Source organism: Ursus americanus, chromosome X, assembly GCF_024610735.1.
Source record: "Ursus americanus isolate L20-20 chromosome X, mUrsAme1.1.p, whole genome shotgun sequence".
In the NCBI taxonomy this organism is placed as follows: Eukaryota; Metazoa; Chordata; class Mammalia; order Carnivora; family Ursidae; genus Ursus; species Ursus americanus.
In genome coordinates this window covers 114,286,404-114,304,584 of record NC_142164.1, presented here as the reverse complement: position 1 = coordinate 114,304,584, position 18,181 = coordinate 114,286,404, and the positions used below count along the sequence as shown (strand labels likewise).

General features: G+C 39.9%; 1 long non-coding RNA gene across 2 annotated transcripts in view; it reads left to right on the top strand.

The window, feature by feature from the left end:
* Positions 1 to 17,965, top strand: part of LOC123797294 (uncharacterized) — a 68,758-nt gene extending 50,793 nt beyond the window's left edge. For both annotated transcript variants that reach the window (XR_015723282.1, XR_006780923.2), the window contains one exon: positions 12,142 to 17,965. This is a non-coding gene — a long non-coding RNA (uncharacterized LOC123797294). The remainder of the gene's footprint in view (positions 1 to 12,141) is intronic.
* Positions 17,966 to 18,181: the final 216 nt, after the last annotated feature.

Below are 18,181 nucleotides of genomic sequence, written 5' to 3'. Positions count from 1 at the left end.
AGCCAATTTCTAAGATGGAAATATACTTTTGTACTGAGATTGATAGTTAACAGTACTGTATGGAGGGAGTCTTCTTAATTTCAATGTTGTGTGGCTGATTTCTCCTTGGATCTAATTATATCAGTATTTTTCAAATAGTGCATATCACCACGTATTGGTAGATTATAATATTAATATCACAACCCATTAGTGGGTTATAAATAATAACTAATACCACTTTTTAATAAAATAAAAGACAAAATGTTAGAGTACATTATTAATAAGTATTGTTTTGAGAAACTCTTCTTTTGATTCTCTGCCTGTATCTCTATATTTGTATATATTTACACATCTATATAGCTGTATCTAAATATTGAATGATGACGTGAAATGTGGCAGTCAGATGCTTTTGAAAGTACTGAATTTCATCATTATTGTTTTTACTCAGGACTTGTCATTGTTCAAGAGATTATAATAGGAGAAGGAGAAACGTAAACTCTAGTTTCTTGCTTTTCTCTTATGCTTGCATTATTTGTATTAGTGTCAGTCCTTGATTCTTTTACACAGAGCTTTTTAAGCCATTCGTGTGTTGTGTGAGGGTTCATTTAGTTACAAGTAGAGAATATAATCTGTAAAATCATTTAGCCAGGTATGTATCAACTGCAACAGAACAGAAGTATTCTGGTGCCTGACAAACCCTTTGATAACTCTTTTCCCTCAGGAGATTTCCAGTAACATACTTGGCTCATGACCTTCAGATATCCCAACTGAGCGAGAGTACCACACAATCTTTATATGACCCAGTAGCAAAGCTTAATTTCTTTCTTGCCATTTTAGACAAAAAATACATTTAAATTAAAGTGCCGATATTGTTATCTTGCATCCCAGTGGATTGTTTTGGGTCGTGCCCTGTGGGGCGTGGGCCCTGCTTTGTAGACACATTCTCTATTGCAGCCACCCCTGCCTTCTATTTTGACCTCCTGTCACACCATTGTACCTGCTCTAGCCTAACCACACTGAACACGCCAAACAAGTTCCTGTCTCAGGCCATTTGAACCAGTGCTTCTCACTGTCCCACATGATCCAGATGAGTCTAGCTCTTTGTCATCATGCAGCATTTGGCTCAGAAGATACCTTCTTGAAGAGGACCTTCTTGATTATTGTATTTCGTATAGCCCCCTCCTCTTTCCACAGCCCCCAGTTACTCTCTATTCCATTATTCACTTTTATTTATTAATTTTTATAAAGGTTATCACTATCTGTTTAATCCCACACACATACTCTAAGCCCCTCTAGAATGAGATCTTGTCTCTACAGTATACTCCAATATCCCCAGGATGTTTTTGGAGGCTGGTAAATATTTCTGGAGAGATTCAACAAATGACTTAACATTTCTCCTGCCCCTCTGCCTCACTTGAGCCAGTGCCTTTGGATCTAGTTTTCTCATTTTTCTCCGAAACCAGTTCTTCCCATGGTATCTGTTGGCAGAGACACTGTATTAGGAAGAATGGGTGGTTGTAGGGTAAGCCAAATGCTGTGAGAACTCCATGGGAGAAATGCTCATGACCAGGGTTTGGGTAGGGATGCTGGTCCTGGAAGTCCTGATGGCTTATTTCCATTAATAAAATGATTATTACACTTATGCATTTGAGAACAGAGACCTACAACTGCCGATGAATTATGCTATTAGCTCTGAAGGACATCAAATTTTTGTGTCCATGGACAATTTCCATGATCAGAAATTTGATCTCCAATTGGAGATGTTTTCTTAAGACACAGTTAGTAGAGACCGCTAGATTTTATTCCTGTAGACAAAATATTACACTCTGAATTTGGAGTTAATCAGCTGTACTAAATGCCCTACCGTCCTGCCTTATGTCTGGTACTCAGTAGACTCTTAATAGGTATTTGTTAGATGAATAAATAAATAAACATAGTTAGTAATGGAAGTTGGATCTGGCCTGGCTCTGACATTATTCAGTTGTGCAACCTGGATCAGGGTCCGAGAAACTGTGGCTCATAGGCCCAGTCCAGGCCACCACCAGTATTTATAAATAAAGTTTTATTGGAACACAGACATGCTCATTTGTTGAAGTATTGCCTTTCACATGACAGCAGCAGAGTTGAGTAGGTGTGACAGAGACCATTTAGCCCACAAAGCCTAAAATATTCACTATTTGGACACTCACAGGAAAAGTTTGCTGACCCCTGGGCTGGAGAATGTCATTTAACTTCTCCGGGCATTGATTTTGTCATTCGTAAAATGAGTTGAATGGACTCAGTGGTGTCTGAGGTCCTTCTCAGAGCTCACATCTGCTTTTTCTGGAATCCAAGAGACTATGTTTGGAAACTCAAAGTGATATGGATTTAAGGTTACCCTCACTGTCTTCTTAGAAAACATGATTTCAAGAAGCTATGTTTTCATTAAATGGACGTAAATGTTTTACCACATGTGTCTTAAAGATGTATGGAACATTCCAGGTTGAGTTAATTTCTCTGGTTTGGTGTTTAAGTGCTTAGAGCAGCAGACTTACTATGCTTCTTAGTTCCTTCCCACTGCTTTTGCCAAGGGCTTTGCTAAAGTGGAAGTCAAGAGTTGTAAAGAAACTCTGAAAGGTGGGTTTGCTTATTATCTGTAATGCTTTAGGCATGGGTCTAGTATATTGAGTTAAGAAGTGAAAAATAATGTTAAATATAACATTAAAATCTCAGCTGAATTTCTTTGACTTACTGTGAGATCAGTTATGGGCCAGATAAGAAAATTATTAGTTGCTACATGTTGCAGAAGAAAAATTCTGATTTGGGAAGAAAAAAATGTCTATTAAGTTAGAGTCAATTACTTTATCTTGATTGGTTTTCTTGTTCAGGTTTAAATTACAAATGCTTAAGTAAATAAAAGCCTTGTGGATACCTTTCAAAGATCATTAGATCTGCACAAATTTTGTTCAGGTCACAGAATTTGCATTGGATATTTCTTCTTGCCATCTTTGCCCTTAGCTACTCCTATTTCTATTGCCTGCCCTATAACAGAGATCACAGAAGGTGAACAACATAATCAAATCATGTAGTCAGGAGTTTCTAACAAACTGAACAAAAAGAAGTAGAATACATTGAATTTTTATGTGAGGATAAGCCATGAATTGCAATTCAGGGACTCCATCCCTTATTCGTTAAACATTTATTGAGCTCTACTATGTGGCAGTTCTACACCAGGAGCTGGAATATCTCAGTTATATGTTATCTTTTATAGATTGCAAATCTATAGGAATTTAGAGATTTCACACCATGATCCCACTTGATCTTCACACAAAACTTTGGGAGGGAATCAGAACAAGGATTCTGTCTACCCCTAAGGTTTGTGTGGGACCCCTCTGGAGGAATACTGGAGTGATAGAGTGGAGAGGTGAACCCAGCCTAGTCCAGCCTCCTCCAGGTGAGTTTTTTCAGATAGGATCTTGGTGTGAACTAGGGAACACCGGGCACCTCACTGACGTGAGGGTGGGGAGCAGAAAAAAGTCAGTGACATGGTCCTAGTGCAGGGCAACCTCTGCATGCCAGAGGTGTGATTCCTAATTTATATCCTACTCTGTCTCCCAGACCCAAGCAGGAGGCTGGATTTTTAGCTCACAGTGAGTGCATCACTTCAGGGTCTACATAATTACCAGATAAGTATGGTGCTTGCCCAACACCCCACTCCTAACCAAACTCAGAGAGCTACTTCTCTCTTGGGTGTAGAATGCTCACACCGGCGTCCGTGAAATGTGAACATTCTTTGCACATCATCCATCAGTCTTTGATGGTGACCTAATAATAGTAGAAATAGCACCTTAGACCTGTCAATAGGTAACTCTTTGCCTTTGGGTAAGTAACTCCCTGAGCCATAACACCCTGATCTGTGAAATAAGGGAGTTGGACTGCATTATCTTTGAGGTCTTTCCCAATTCTTACTTCCCATGATTTTTGGACTTAAATTTGATTCCCAAATTAACTCAGTTTATATAGGGCTCATGATCCAGAGATATCACTGTAGCAGATGCTGTCACGGCAGTGCCTGTTCATATCCCCTTGGCACTCCCCATTTCTGCAGGCTTTCACTATCACTCTGCCAGAGGCTTTCATCTGGCTGCCGAGGCATGCTTGGCTGAAAATGCAGGGGAATTCAGATCCTCAGCAGTGGTCCTCAATTAATGCCAAATGTGAGCTGAAGAAAGATATTGCAGTGTTCTTGTTCTTGGGGGGAGACATCTCTGAAGGGGGTTCTCGCTTATCCACAGCAGTACCTTGTTGGTTAATGCACACTGCATTGACTTCCTTCTCTTCCCTCTCTTCTGTCACTTCCCAAATAAACTACTTGCACGCAGATCCTTCTCTCAGGGTCTGCTTCTGGGGGGAACCCAACCCAAGACTAGTTCCAAGCAAGTCCTACTGTAATTCATCTAGTAGTACATGCATTAATTCACACTGGTCAGTTCCTTCAGGAATGTATCATGTTTACCCTGAGTAGGGTTACCAGATTTAGTAAATAAAAATACAGGACTCCCAGTTATATCTGAATTTCAGATAACGTCAAATAATTGCTTAGTATAAGTACGTCCCATCTCAAATATTACACGGGATATACATACTTACACTAAAAAATTTTATTGTTTATTTAAAATTCAAATATAGTGGGAGTCCTGTATTTTACCGTCATCCTTTTTTTTTTTTTTTTGAAAGATTTTATTTATTTATTTGACAGAGACAGCGAGAGAGGGAACACAAGCAAGGGGAGTGTGAGAGGGAAAAGCAGGCTTCCCACCAAGCAGGGAGCCCGATGCGGGGCTTGATCCCAGAACCCCGGATCATGACCTGAGCCGAAGGCTGACGCTTAATGGCTGAGCCACCCAGGCACCCCTTTACCTGTCATCCTTAATCCCAACTCTCACTGGGGGCAGTGGGCATTGCACCTAGACCAATTCCCGAGCTGAGGAAAGGAGAGTGATTAGGACTGGCTTAGAAGATGTAGAACATAGAGGGAGTGAGGCAGACCTGAATAGCAATACTTTAGAGATAAAGACATGTTGAGTACCAAATAGGAGATGGGTGTGAAGTGGTGGATGAGGAATGATCAAAGAGCCTGGGCAAAGAGGCAAAAACCCGGTACAACAAAATTGCAACCAGCAGTCTCAAACATTGTGGGGAGGGAGGTGCTAAAGTCAACGAACTCGTCCAGACATTAATCATTTCTCTAGCCCTGCTGCCTGGCACAGTGCCTGGCTCACTCTGGGTACTCAGTAAACATTGAATGAATGATAGGGAAGGAAGATTGGTGGAAATAGGAAATTCTGCCTTTGTGAGCTTTATGGAAAATGGTGCCCACTAAAAACTGCACAGGGCCTTTTAGAGCAATGACTTGCATCTGATTATAGAAGCATAGAAAATATGAATTGCTGTGTGAATTCTAAGTAATGAGCTTTTCTAATCCTTTCCTCATTTTTCATTGCAAGGACAATTCAACTTAAATCTTTCATGGCTAGCCAGGTTTTTGAATGCCACTTGCATGTTCAAAGCTAATTTATTTAATAGTCAACTTATCTGAACCTTGAACAATATTACTGGAGCATTTAGATTGACAGAGGGAGTTTGGGATGAAAATTCCCCATTCAATTTGAGAAGATTGTAATCAATTTATGTTTTTAATGATATTTCGTTTTCTTTCGGCAGGAAGGATAAAATCTCATCCTATGTTTATTATTTCTAACTATAAGTTCAGAGTTGAAAAAGATTGGTTTTATCCTCAGCAAGCTATGTGAAATTTCCTAACTTTTATGGAGAAAATAAAAGGAAATACAAAAATAAATGACAGCATGTAGATAACAGAAGAGTAGTACTAACATGTCCTCAATTTTCATTAAAGTCAGCTTTTATTGTTACTAGACAAAAAACATTTTTTATGAAACACTAAGCAGGCCGGTCTCCAAAGGGTGATTTCAACTTAAAAATCATTCATTCTGTAGATGATGTATCTTTAGAGTTAACATGTTCACTCTGTGTTAACAGTGTGTCAGCCACATGAGAAGGGCAGAAATCTGTATATGGAGAAATACTAAAAATGCACGTAGGAATTCAAAATAATATATATGTTAATGTAAAATTAAAGATGTATTTGTTCTAACTATTCTCTCAGAAGTAAAAGTTTTCTCTGATGCTGTAGAGCTGTTAAAGAGAAAACCATGGGCCCCAGATAGAGTCACTTGTATCAGGCCCACGTCACCAAACCAGGGCTTACTACCTAGCCTAATTGCAGTTTCTGACTTCCCTGGGAATGTAGTCTTCATGGGTGAGTCTGGAATTTTCTGGTTAGCACCAATGAGGTAATCTGCCACATAGACTCTCTTCTATCCCCCAAAGGGAGATGACGTAATCTGCTCTTTCTTTATCCCTGCTCCCTTCTGTCTATAAAAGCCTTCCATTTTGTATAGCTCCTTGGGTTCCTTTCTTCTTGCTAGATGGGATGCGAGCCCAATTCCTGAATCATTTAACATAGCCAATTAAATCTTTACGTTTTACTCTGTTAAACTTTTGTTATTGAATAGAGCCAATGATATTACCTGGAGGTTTATTACCAAATCTGCGTGGTACTGTCATAGAAGTTTGCAGAAGAAGTAAAAGGAGGTCTCCTATTTCTGAGAGTGGCAGGGTCAGTTATTCAGACCAAGTCTCTGGATTAAATATTTTTTATAAAGCTTAAAATTACCGGAGAGCTGACAAAAGCACAAAAGTGAAGGAAAGTGTAAAATAACAAGCGTTGGCAAGGACGCGGCAAATTGAAACCTTCGTGCATTGCTGTGGGAATGAAAAATGGTGTAGCTGCTGTGGAAAACGGTTTGGCAGTTTCTCAAAAAGTTAAACATAGAAATACCATATGATCCAGCAATTTCACTCCTAGGTGTTTATTCAAAAGAATTGAAAGCAGGAACTCAAACATACTTGTACATCAATATTCATAGCAACATTTGTCACCATATGCAACATGTGGAAACAACCCAAGTGTCCATCAGCAGATGAATGGATAAAAATGTGCTCTGTCCATACCATGGAATATTACTCATCTATAAAAAGGAATGAAATTCTCGTACATGTAACAAGATGGATAAACTTTGAAAGCATTATATTAAGTAAAATAAGCCAAACACTAAAAAACAAATACTGTGTGGTTTCACTTACATAAGGTACCTAGACTAGGCAAATTCATGGAGACAGAAAGTAGAATGGGGATTACCAGGGACTGTGGGAAGGGGTTATGGGGAATTATTGCTACAGAGTTTCTTCTGGGGATGATGAAAAAGTTTTAGAAATAGGTAGCGGAGACGGTTGCATGGCATTGTGAGTATACTTAATGTGACTGAACTGTACATTTAAAAATGGTTAAAATGGCAAATTTAATGTTATGTATATTTAATCACAAGAAAAAAAAAAGGAAAAAAAATGAAGGAGAAACCTGGCAGGTAAATGAGCACAGAAGCTGCTTTTAACCTGAAGGCATTTACCAATTTTCAGAAAATTAAGACCTATTCTTTATAGCCTCCTGCAGCAAGAGAGACAGAGAAAGCAAAGCATAGTCTTTTTCTGGGGCTTTTAGTACTTGTCTCGTTAATTTTATCCTGATTGTGTCCACAAGGTTTCTGAATCAGAGACAGACTATCATTAGTGTTATTTACATAATAATCATCACATTGGCTCCTTTGCCCCAGACCTTACCGCCTGGGACCTCACGATGAAAGTCAGATGGAAAAATCTCTCCTGTGAGGGACCAGATGATCCATAGGTGAGGGATGGAGAAGAATGGATTTTCTCTGCTTGTATACAGGAGAAAGAGGCAATTGTCTCCCCCCTCTTCTCTCAAAAAGAGGGAATAAAACTTTTGCTTCTTGGGGATGGGATGAAAGGATCCTGGGTTCTCACTTTAACCTTTTGGAATGTAGCTTTTTAAGGACCAGAGAAGCCTCAATGACTCTGGCTCTCCAAGGTCCTGAGCCTCATTTTCCCTTGAAACGTTAACATATACCTCCAGAGTTAGGTGAATCTGTCTGGAGTTCTCTCAGTATCTATACTGTTCTAAATTACCTTTCCAAGGCTTGCTCTTGCTCTGGATCCCAAGTTTTCAGCAAAATTTATTCAGAAATCCCTACCTCTGCAGAAACACAAAAATATTTTCTCTGTACCCACCCTGTTGAACACCATGCTTTAAAAATTTTGATAAAGTTCAGTTTATCAGCTCTTTCCACTATTTAAGAATGATTTCCCCATAAGGTCAGGAACGGGGCAAGGATTTCCCTTCTCCCCACTTCTATTCAACATGGTACTGGGGGTTCTAACCAGTACATTAAGGCAAGGGGGAGAAGTGGGGAGAGAAGGATGAGAAGAAGAAAAAGCAAAACTGATTTCATTTGTAGATTACACAGTCATCTATGTAGAAAATGCTAAAGTGTCTACAAGAAGCCTATTAGAACAATAAGTGAACTTAGTAGACTTGTACACAAGTACCTGTAATGTATGGCAGAATGTGATAGCTGCTTTAGAGAGGTACTGTGTCCTTTCCAAGTACTGAGTTGGCGAGATTAATTGTCTTGGAGAAAGTGGAAGGCATCATAGGAAGTAAGCTGTGAATCAGGTGTTTGAGGAAAGATTGATTTCGGTCAGGAAGAAGGCAATTGGTGTTCTAATGGGAGGACAGAGAAAAAAACAAATGTTTAGAGGTGGAAAACCATGGCACTGAAATGTCAGACCTTGAATGTCAGACCCAGAATTAAGGACTTTATCTGAACAATTTGAAATAATTCTCAACATCTTCCTTAGAGTGTTATAAAATTGTCTTCTCAACTATAAAATAGTAGTCTTATTTTTCTATTGGCAAGTCAAAAAAGATGATTATGTTCATAAGTAATTTAAAATCACTCAAAGGGATGCCTGGGTGGCTCAGTTGGGTAAGTGTCTGCCTTTGGCTCAGTTTCTTGATGCTGGGGTCCTGGGATGGAGCCCTGGGCTCCCTGCTCAGCAGGGAGCCTGCTTCTCCCTTTCCCTCTGCCCCTCTCCCTGCTTTTGCACACTCTCTCTCCCTCTCTCTCTCTCTGTCTAATAAATAAATAAGATCTTAAAAAATAATAAATAAAATCACTCAAAGTCTATCTTAGTATTTTGAAGTAGGCAAAATAATCCAGTTTGATGTAAAAACAAATGAGAACATGACATGAAGTATTCCAAATCTGCTGCTCGTGGATATTTACCATCTCCCCGTAGAATCCTAGAATATAAGTTTTTTGAGGGTAGCAGCATGTGATCTAAGTCTTTCATATTTGCCACTGTGCAGACCATTTGGCAGGTGTTTAATAAATCCTTGCCATCCAGCTATGATGTAAAACTGCAGCAATCCAGTTGGTAGCTCTTGACATTATTAAGAAATGAGTACTGCCAAGTTAAGAAAAGAAAAGAAAAATCCACAGCACACAGCCAAGGAATAAACATGGGGAATAGGCTAGAAATAGATTTATTTCTTGAAGCTCCTGCTTTGAGGACCCAGCGCTTAACTGGAGGGTCCTTCCCCCCCATCCAGGCCACGTTGATCACCCTGGACATTTCCCAAGGTAGACAGCCTCCTCCTCCTCCGATCCAGCCCATAGAGGAGGACATGGATTACCAATTTCGGGACACCAATGTGCTCTATTAAATACTCTGGTTCTCTTTCCTATCCCAAAGCAAATGGGGCATGCACCTCTCTTTCCCTGCCTATTCAGTACCCTTTTTTCAGAGGAGCCTGAAAGCACAAACCTCAGCACTTTAGAGACTGACCCCTCCACACTAATTTCCAGAATGAGCCCTGGAGAGGACAGATGGCCGTACTGACACAGTTGATCATGTGAGGAACTTGCCTTCCTTTGGGTCACACCCACTCCTACTCAGCAAATTCTGAGGCTCTGAAGGCTGTTCCTTCCCCCAAGACAACTTCCTGTCTGCAAGATTGCTCCCTTAGGCATGCCATTCTTCTTAATGACAAGATGTCTGCCATCACCTGTGGACTCCAACCGCAGTTTTGCTTTTGAAACCATCTGCCTAATTTTCTCAGTGTTGAATTTAAATAGACTGCTGTTATTGTATTTAATTGGAAAGGCTTTTTTTTTTTTTTTTTTTTGCACCAATCTAAGGCTCATAAGGAAACATCGCAACTGGGGTTGGTTAAGGTTACACGAATAGGCAGGGAATCTATGTCCTCATTATCTCTGCCTTGATTTGTTTGGCTGTCAAAGATCAGCTCAGAATAGTTTGCCAGAGCAAACCCTACTTGCAATGGGATGACAGAAACCAAGGTAAAATGAAGGATATGTAACTAAGGGGAAATTAGCATATTTTAAATGGCAGGTTTGGGAGACTTGCAAACTATAGTAGTGTATTAGTTAGGACTGTCCAAGAAGCAGAACCAATAGAATCCACACACGCACGTATTTGGGCAAGGGTTCATAGAGATGTATTCTAAGGAATTGGCTTGCATGATTCTGGAGGCTCAGAAGTCCCATGATCTGCCATCTGTAAGCTGGAGACCCAGGAGAGCCAATGTATAAGTTCCAGTCAGAGTGCCTGAGAAGACCCATGGCCCAGCTCAAGGCTAGGCAGAGAGAACAATTTCTCTCTTACTCCACCTTTTGTTGTATTCAGACCTCCAGGGGACTGTATGAGGCCCACCCACATTGGGGAGGGCAGTCTGCTTTATTCAGTTTACTGATGGAAATGTTAATCCATTTGGAAGCACCCTCACAGGTACACCCAAAATAATGTTTAACCAAAAATCTGGGCACCCATAGCCCAGTCAAGGTGACACAATTAATCATCACGGGTAGTGAGCAGTTTAGCAAATGTCCATGGAGACTTGGTATTCCCCACTTCAGATATGTCTCCATTTTGACAAATCGGATTGGCCACCTGCATATGCGTCGTATGGTTCACCCACAGCCTTGACTTTACCTACCACTTGTCTTTGGCAGGAGCCTATCTCAAATGTAAATAACACTCCTCTTTTGAACAACTTCACCAAAGAAATGGGTCTAGAACAGTGGTTTCAGCTGGGGGTGATTCTACCTCCTAGGGGATATTTGGCAATGTCTGGAGCCATTTTTGGTTGTCACAGCTGGAGAGATGCTGCTGGCATCTAGTGGTTAGAGGCCAGGGATGCTGTTCAGCAGCCTCCAACGTATAGGGCAGCCCCACAACAAAGAACTATCCGGCCCAAAATGTCAATAATGCTGAGGTGGAGAAATCCCGGTCTAGAGAAAAAGAGACATTCCATACCGCTCAACACAATGTGCCCCCAGTGTCCCCTGTCTTTGCCATGAGAAACCAATGCTTTTTTTTTAAGATGTTACTTTTTGAAGGCTTCCTGGACTGGCGTTTTTCCACTGGGTTTAAATTACTGGGTAGGATCTAGCATTAAAATCGGCAACTTTTGAATAGCTTTAAGGTAGACACGCTACATATCAAATTTGGATGAAACACAAGAAAGCCGTGAGAGAAGTTAAGCAGCACTTTGAAATCTAAGAGAGCTGTGTGAGTTGTGTGCAGGTGGCTTTATTCCAGCTGATAGCGCAAAATACCCCATAGTGCGTTCTCAGATGAGGAAGAGCAAATACTCATTTTCGTCAGAGGCAAATGCTGAAACTGCAGTTGTGACCTGTTCAGACTGTCAGAGGTGCCAGTTCGTTCCCAGTATACTATCGCTCTGATTCTAACTGCACCGGGCTGTCTTGATTCATAGTGGTCAGGGGCAGAACTTTGATCAGGAGAAATCTTGTTTCTTGACTTGTCGATTTATATGCTCTATTCCAAACCTGATTGCATTTTTCCAAAATGGGTAACCTGTATATCTTTGCTCATGGTCAGGAAAAAAATGTCCCTGTTAATAATTTACAAAAGACAGAGCTACTCCTCTTTTGCATCCTCAAATCTCTCAAAGCACGTGATTGTCTAAGCATATCTGGTTTCCAAGTAGCTGAGTGATGAAATATGATTGGCCTCTCAGCATCGATTCCTCCTCTCCTTCCTCTCTCACTCTTCTTGCCTAGCAGTTGTTTGCAATGATACAATCATTCTTCTTTTAAAAGAATAAAGAACGGAGTTCTTTTTTTCTATCCTTAGGAAAAGGTGGGCTGTTTTGCCTTCCTACCATGGACGAGGATCTTGAAGGAGAAACTTGGCAGACTTTTTCCATTCCCTGGGGCTTCGGCCAGGCAGTAGAGGACGAAGGAGAACATATATGCCAGTGAGTAATAGTCCTCAAGTACAAATATCCGGGGTCTTATCATTGTTTTCTGAGATTAGCTTATGTTTTTTGGTAGGATGAATTTATTTGGACATGGGTTGAAGACCATGTCTCAGAATTATACAAAAATGATGCCTTTGATAGAAGAGTGATGGGATCCTTCTGAATTTTGTCTCAGTAATTCTAATTTTTAAAAAGAATATTGGAGGTGAGGCAGGAATATCCTATCAAGAAAAGTATGACAACCGTATACTTCTTTGGCTGTTTATTTCCTTAAGACTAACTGTCCAGAGGCACTTTCGGGAAGAGAGAAACTGACTTTAGCTGCTCGTCCTTATATATGGTATTATAATAGGCTATCATTCACAGTAAACTTTTGACTGCTCTGTTTGCAAGGGAAATTGGATTGTGCTGTGTTTATTTTCTTTTAAAAGTGGTATCTTCTCAGTGACAAATGTATCTGTCAGGATGAAAAGTTTTGATTTTTAAACAGAAAATGCATGTTGGCTATACAAATTGGTTTGTATTTAATTGCTTCTTTATCTCCAGTGGTCTTGATAAAAAGTTTTTCTCCTTTGGAAAAAACTACTTTTTACAGAAAGTTCAGATCCTTGATGAGTGGCTTATGGTTTATAAAAATATGTAAGTCTTTCTTGAGGTGTTGAACTTCGAAGTATGAGAAATTTGTCAGTAATGCATACACTTTGCAATGCCAATTGGAAAGTTTCCAGTCATTCTGCTATTTAATGCTTCCTCATTAATCACTGGCACTTATAAATTTGTTTAAATGGTATTCTTTCAGCAGGTTCTATGATTATTGAGTGTTTAAGCGTTGCAGTAGGAACATTGTGTGGAGGCCCACGTATAAAGAAACTGCCACAGGTTAAGAGAAGCTCTCCAAATGGGTAAAAATCATTACCCTTGACTTTTATTACGTGAGACTTTGAGCCAAATGTGTTTAGAGTTGCCATAATTTTCCATAGTAGTAATCACTTGGTAGCACTATCTGTTTTAAAACAGTTGTGACAATTTGCATGGGTGCAAATGAAACCTCTTTCTGTTGTGTAGTTCATTGTAAGGGAAATTTAGAAACTGATGTTGTCATTCTGTGGGATTAAAACGCACAAAACTGTGACATTTTGGAACAACTCTGATCTCCCAAAACTACTGTTTGCTTGTGATGTCATTTCATTGGATAACTTTTCTTTTTATGCACGCATTTTCTTCCTGATTTCATACCCAAAGGATGAAATGATTGAATATATTTGGATTAAGGAGAATGACTGCTTAAGACCTAGGATCCTGAGATTTGTGTCTCTTGCTTGCCTGATCAGTAACACGAAAAGAAATAGATTCAGCTCCAAGCTCATTGAAGCGTATTATTTACAGGTTTGGGAGAAAGTAGGTAATAAAAGAGATAAGAAATATTGTATATCAAAATACTAAAGCCAAACCCCTGAATTCCGGTTTGATAGTTTGTTGGCCAGTTTTAACTCCATGTATCCAGTGAAAAGTCTAGTGTGTCTTGTTTTATTAGAATTAGTGCTAGATAAGTCTCTGAAGACTGAAGTTTGATGTTATCCCTGGATGTGCTTAGTCATTAGATGATCTGAGTTAGCATATTATTAGTTTTCTTTTTATACATAAAATATGATTTTATTTTTAATGACTCAACACAAAAAAGCAAGCCATTATTATAACTTCAGCTCATATCTACAGCAGAGGATGCTGTCAGGTATAGAACATAGAACTATGTAAACGTGGTTCAAGATTCAATGCGCGGGGGCAGTCTTCACAGAGCAAGTGCTGCTGGTCCAGTTCACTCAATTGAGTCTCACTTGTGCTGCTGACTTTTCACAGGAATAAGATCTAAAATCCTTAGTCTGTCCTCCAGTCAGGCAGTGCAGGGACCCGAGACTGGGAGGTCCCTGAGAATGGTTCACTTGCCTGCAGTTTTATTACCTTCAAAATTAAAGTGACTTGAGGTTGTTTTTGTTGTTGATTAAAGAGCACCTGGTTCCTTTGCCCAGCAGAGCGGCCGCACAGAATGGTCAGGACCGTAGTTTCCGGAATTAGTCTGACCTGGGTGTTGCTTCATTTCCTGGCTGTATGGCTTTGGGCAACTTTGTCAGTTTCATTAAGTCTCAGTCCTCATGTCTGTAAAATGAGGATCATACCTACCTCTTGGGGTTGGAGGGGTAAGTTAGTTATTAAAACAACATCTCCTTTCATAGTGCCTGGCTCATCCAGTTACCTACCTACTGATGATTAGTCTTACTGTTCTCTGGTAAGCTAGTAGCAAGGATAGCAGAGCTTTTCAGAAGCAATCTGGATTGTAAGCCTTCAGGTTCAGTGTAAATTTGAGAGAAAGCTGTAAGTTATGTTGCTGTATCTTCTGGTAGGAAGATTCTAATCTCCTAGTAGGAAGAATGATTCATTTAGAACTTGGTAGGAGGAGTGAGTACAGGCAGGTAGGAAGGAATGTAACACTTTTCTGCAGTTTCTTTGGTTTTTAAACCCAAAGCTTGGTAGAAAGTATAAAAACAGTAGTGAGGGTAAAAACAGAAGTTAAAAATGGGATGAGTTGATTTCAGTTTAATGAATATTTATGGATAACCTACCCACGTGCTAAGTGCTGGGGTACAAAGATAAACGTCAAGGCTACAGCGGGACGCTGCGCCACACCTACTAGCATCGCAAAAAGGAAAAGTGCTGGCCGTGCCAAGTGCTAGCCAGGCTGTGGAGCAACCAGAACTCTCATGGGTTGCCAGTGCAGTGGACCAGCAAAGTGCTAGAGCCGCTTTGGAGACTATTTGGTAGCTTCTCATAAAGCTAAATATACGTTTGCTATAAAACCCATACAGTCCCACTCCTGGGTATTTCCCCAGAGAAATGAAAACTCATGTTCACAGAAAAACCTTTCACAGAAGTTTATAGCAGCTGTGTTCAAAATTGCCCCAAACTGGAAACAACCCAAGCATCCTTCAAGGGACGCCTGGATAAACAAACTGTGTTAAATCCTCACAATGAAATACGACTCAGCAATAAAAAGGAACAGACTATTGATACACACAACAATTTTGGATAAATGTCAGAGGCATTATGCTGAGTGAAAGAAGCCAGTTGCAAAAGGTTATGTACTGTATGATTCCATTTATATGACATTCCCCAAAAGACAAAACTATAGTGACAGAGAACAGATCAATGGGTGCCAGGGGTGAAGGGTTAGGGAAGGATGTGATGGAGCTATTCTGTATCCTAGTTGTGATCATGGTTACAGGAATCTATACATGTGATAACATTTATAGAACATTTATAGAACTGTACATCAAAAAGTCAACTTTACTGTGTGATAATTTGAAACATGAAAAATGAGAATACAGGGTTCTTGCCCTTGAGGACTTCACAGGTGCAATGAAGGACAAACACAAATAATTATAATGCAATGGGGTGAATGCAGTGATTGTGACATGCTGAGAGCAGAGCTACCAACTAGTGTGACATGTCATGCTGGTATGCTATGACTGGGTTACAAGTGTACCCAGACGTTGCTGCATGAGGACTGTGGTGTCATGAGATCCAGGCCAATTGCTTATGGCCATGCACAGCCTTGCCCCTTTACCCTTAAACTTCTTCTGTGTGTACCAAAATGTGAAAAAGTTTGGGAAGTCCTGGATTAAGGTATAACGAGAGCACAGAGGAAGACCGCTTTGTTGGCTTGCCTGGGAGGAGGACGGTACTGGGAAAGGTTCCATAGGGGAGGTAATGTCTGCAGTGGGAATTAAAGGATACGAAAGAGATAGCTGGGCATCGCAAGCAAGCCAGACCTTGCCTGAGAAAGGCTCAGAGGAGACAAAGTGGGATTCAAGTTGGGAGCTCTAAGGTTTTCAAGATTACAAGGGTATGAAGGGTGAGGTCGGGCTGGAGAACTGAGATTGGAAACAGATTTCTGGATAGCTTGTATAATAAAGGAACATTTGGTTTTTTGATAGTAGATTCTGAGCATATTTAGAGACAGATAGGGATGAGGCATCAGAGAGGGTGCTTTGATGGAAGAAGAGGAAACTGGAGGGATGAGATAATGGGAAGAAGTATAGGTTTCAATCTTAACTGTCAAGTGCCAAAGAACACTCCAGCAATGTGTAGCAGTAATGGAAGACTCGGCCTTCTGGGAAGATCTTTTCACTCATTCATTCATCAGTTCATTCAACAAATCTTTATTGAACACCCACCTGCATGATACGCACTATTTTAGGTCCTAGGGATCTGACAGTGAACAAAACCAAGTCCCAGCTCTTGTGGAGCTGATATTTTATGGGCTAAGTGAGCTAAGCTTGGGACAATTTTGAAGTAGAAAGGGCCTCTGAGGTAATAATACCTAGTAGACAGGCCCTAAAAGACTAGTCTGGGCTGAAAATACAAATTGGTAGTCCCTGGTACAAAGAAATCAGAGCCTTGGAAATTGGTTGAATAATCTATTTTTTATACCTCAATAAAGCTGGAAAAAAATGGTGTTTTTTTTTTCCACCAAAATTCTCAGTGAATTGTCATGAGGATTTGTTCTTATGTGAGAGAGGGAGAGATGCGTCTAGCTTATGCTGTAGTCTCAAGGGCACTCATCCACCCAGGTTCCTTTTTTATGATATCGTGGTAAAGGGTTCTCTAATCTTTCTAGAAGAGACTGTCTTAAAATTAACAGATTTCTGACATTCAGAGCATTATACTAAGCTCTAGGGTGGGGAGGGGATGGAAAAGAAAGAGTAGACCTGGTCCCTGTTCTGAAAACACTGAAGAGTCTAACTAGGAGAGCTAGCGCCTTTACCCTTTGTGTTTGTAGTGCTTGAGAACAGCCATAAGCAAATAAGTAGAAATTCTAGGTTGCTAAGGGTACTGAATCTTGCAGTACATATGCACAGGCAGAGTTGCAAAGCAATCATCAAGGACACTTCCAAAAGGAGTATGTTCTGAAGCCAATTTTTGATGACCTGACAATAATTGGAATGACATAGGCCAGGTTCTTGGGTTTGACTTTGGGCAGCATAAATGGGCATGTGGTATTTTGAAGAGATTCTTTTAATGAAATAGTTTTAACCCAGTTGTGTTGTTAGAGCTAGTGTGACTCAGGTTCCTGTTGATGCTACCATGTTGATGTGACAACCCCCCCCCCCAACCAAAACATTAAAATTTTAGCTGTTCTGACAACCAGGAAATAAACAAATGGATGTCCTGTCTCCATCCTGGGGCTGTATCTCCCTGTGGTGGGTTTGGAACAAGATGTGAGTCAAAAGTTGGAAGGTAAAAGTTTCAGGCACTATCTGGTAGGCAAACTACCCATGACAGGGAATCATGTGCTCACCGTTGTCCTCAGCTCATAAAGGACTTTTGGTCATTCTAAGCTGAGTGACCACTCATTTTTGGAACTGCCATAACATCTTGAATGGTCTACATCTCATGTTAAAATTATAATCGCTCTACTTGTTTACATGTAATGAAGAATTATACTTACTCAACTAAAAATTTAACTTATTTTCTTTTCCTTTTGATAATTCAGGGATAGACACCTCTGTTATTTGAAGTCTTCTTGAGTATACTATTTCATTCATCAGTGTTATGTTGGACACTAAAGGTTAAGAGGAGGAAGAATTTATGTGTCTTTATTCTTGGCTCCATTTTGGACAGAAAGTCTTCAAATAAATTTCTAACAGATCTAATATATATTTTATTAGAATATATACATATTCTCTATATAGAATTCATTTACTAATATTCATATTATAAATTTCCTTTTAATTGATGTGTTAAGAGATCATTGAGATACCCTTAAATACGTAGTTCTAACAGATTTTAAAAGATCTTTATTGCCTTTTTATTATAAATTTAATGCATACTTGTAAAAATTCTAAAAAATACTGAAAG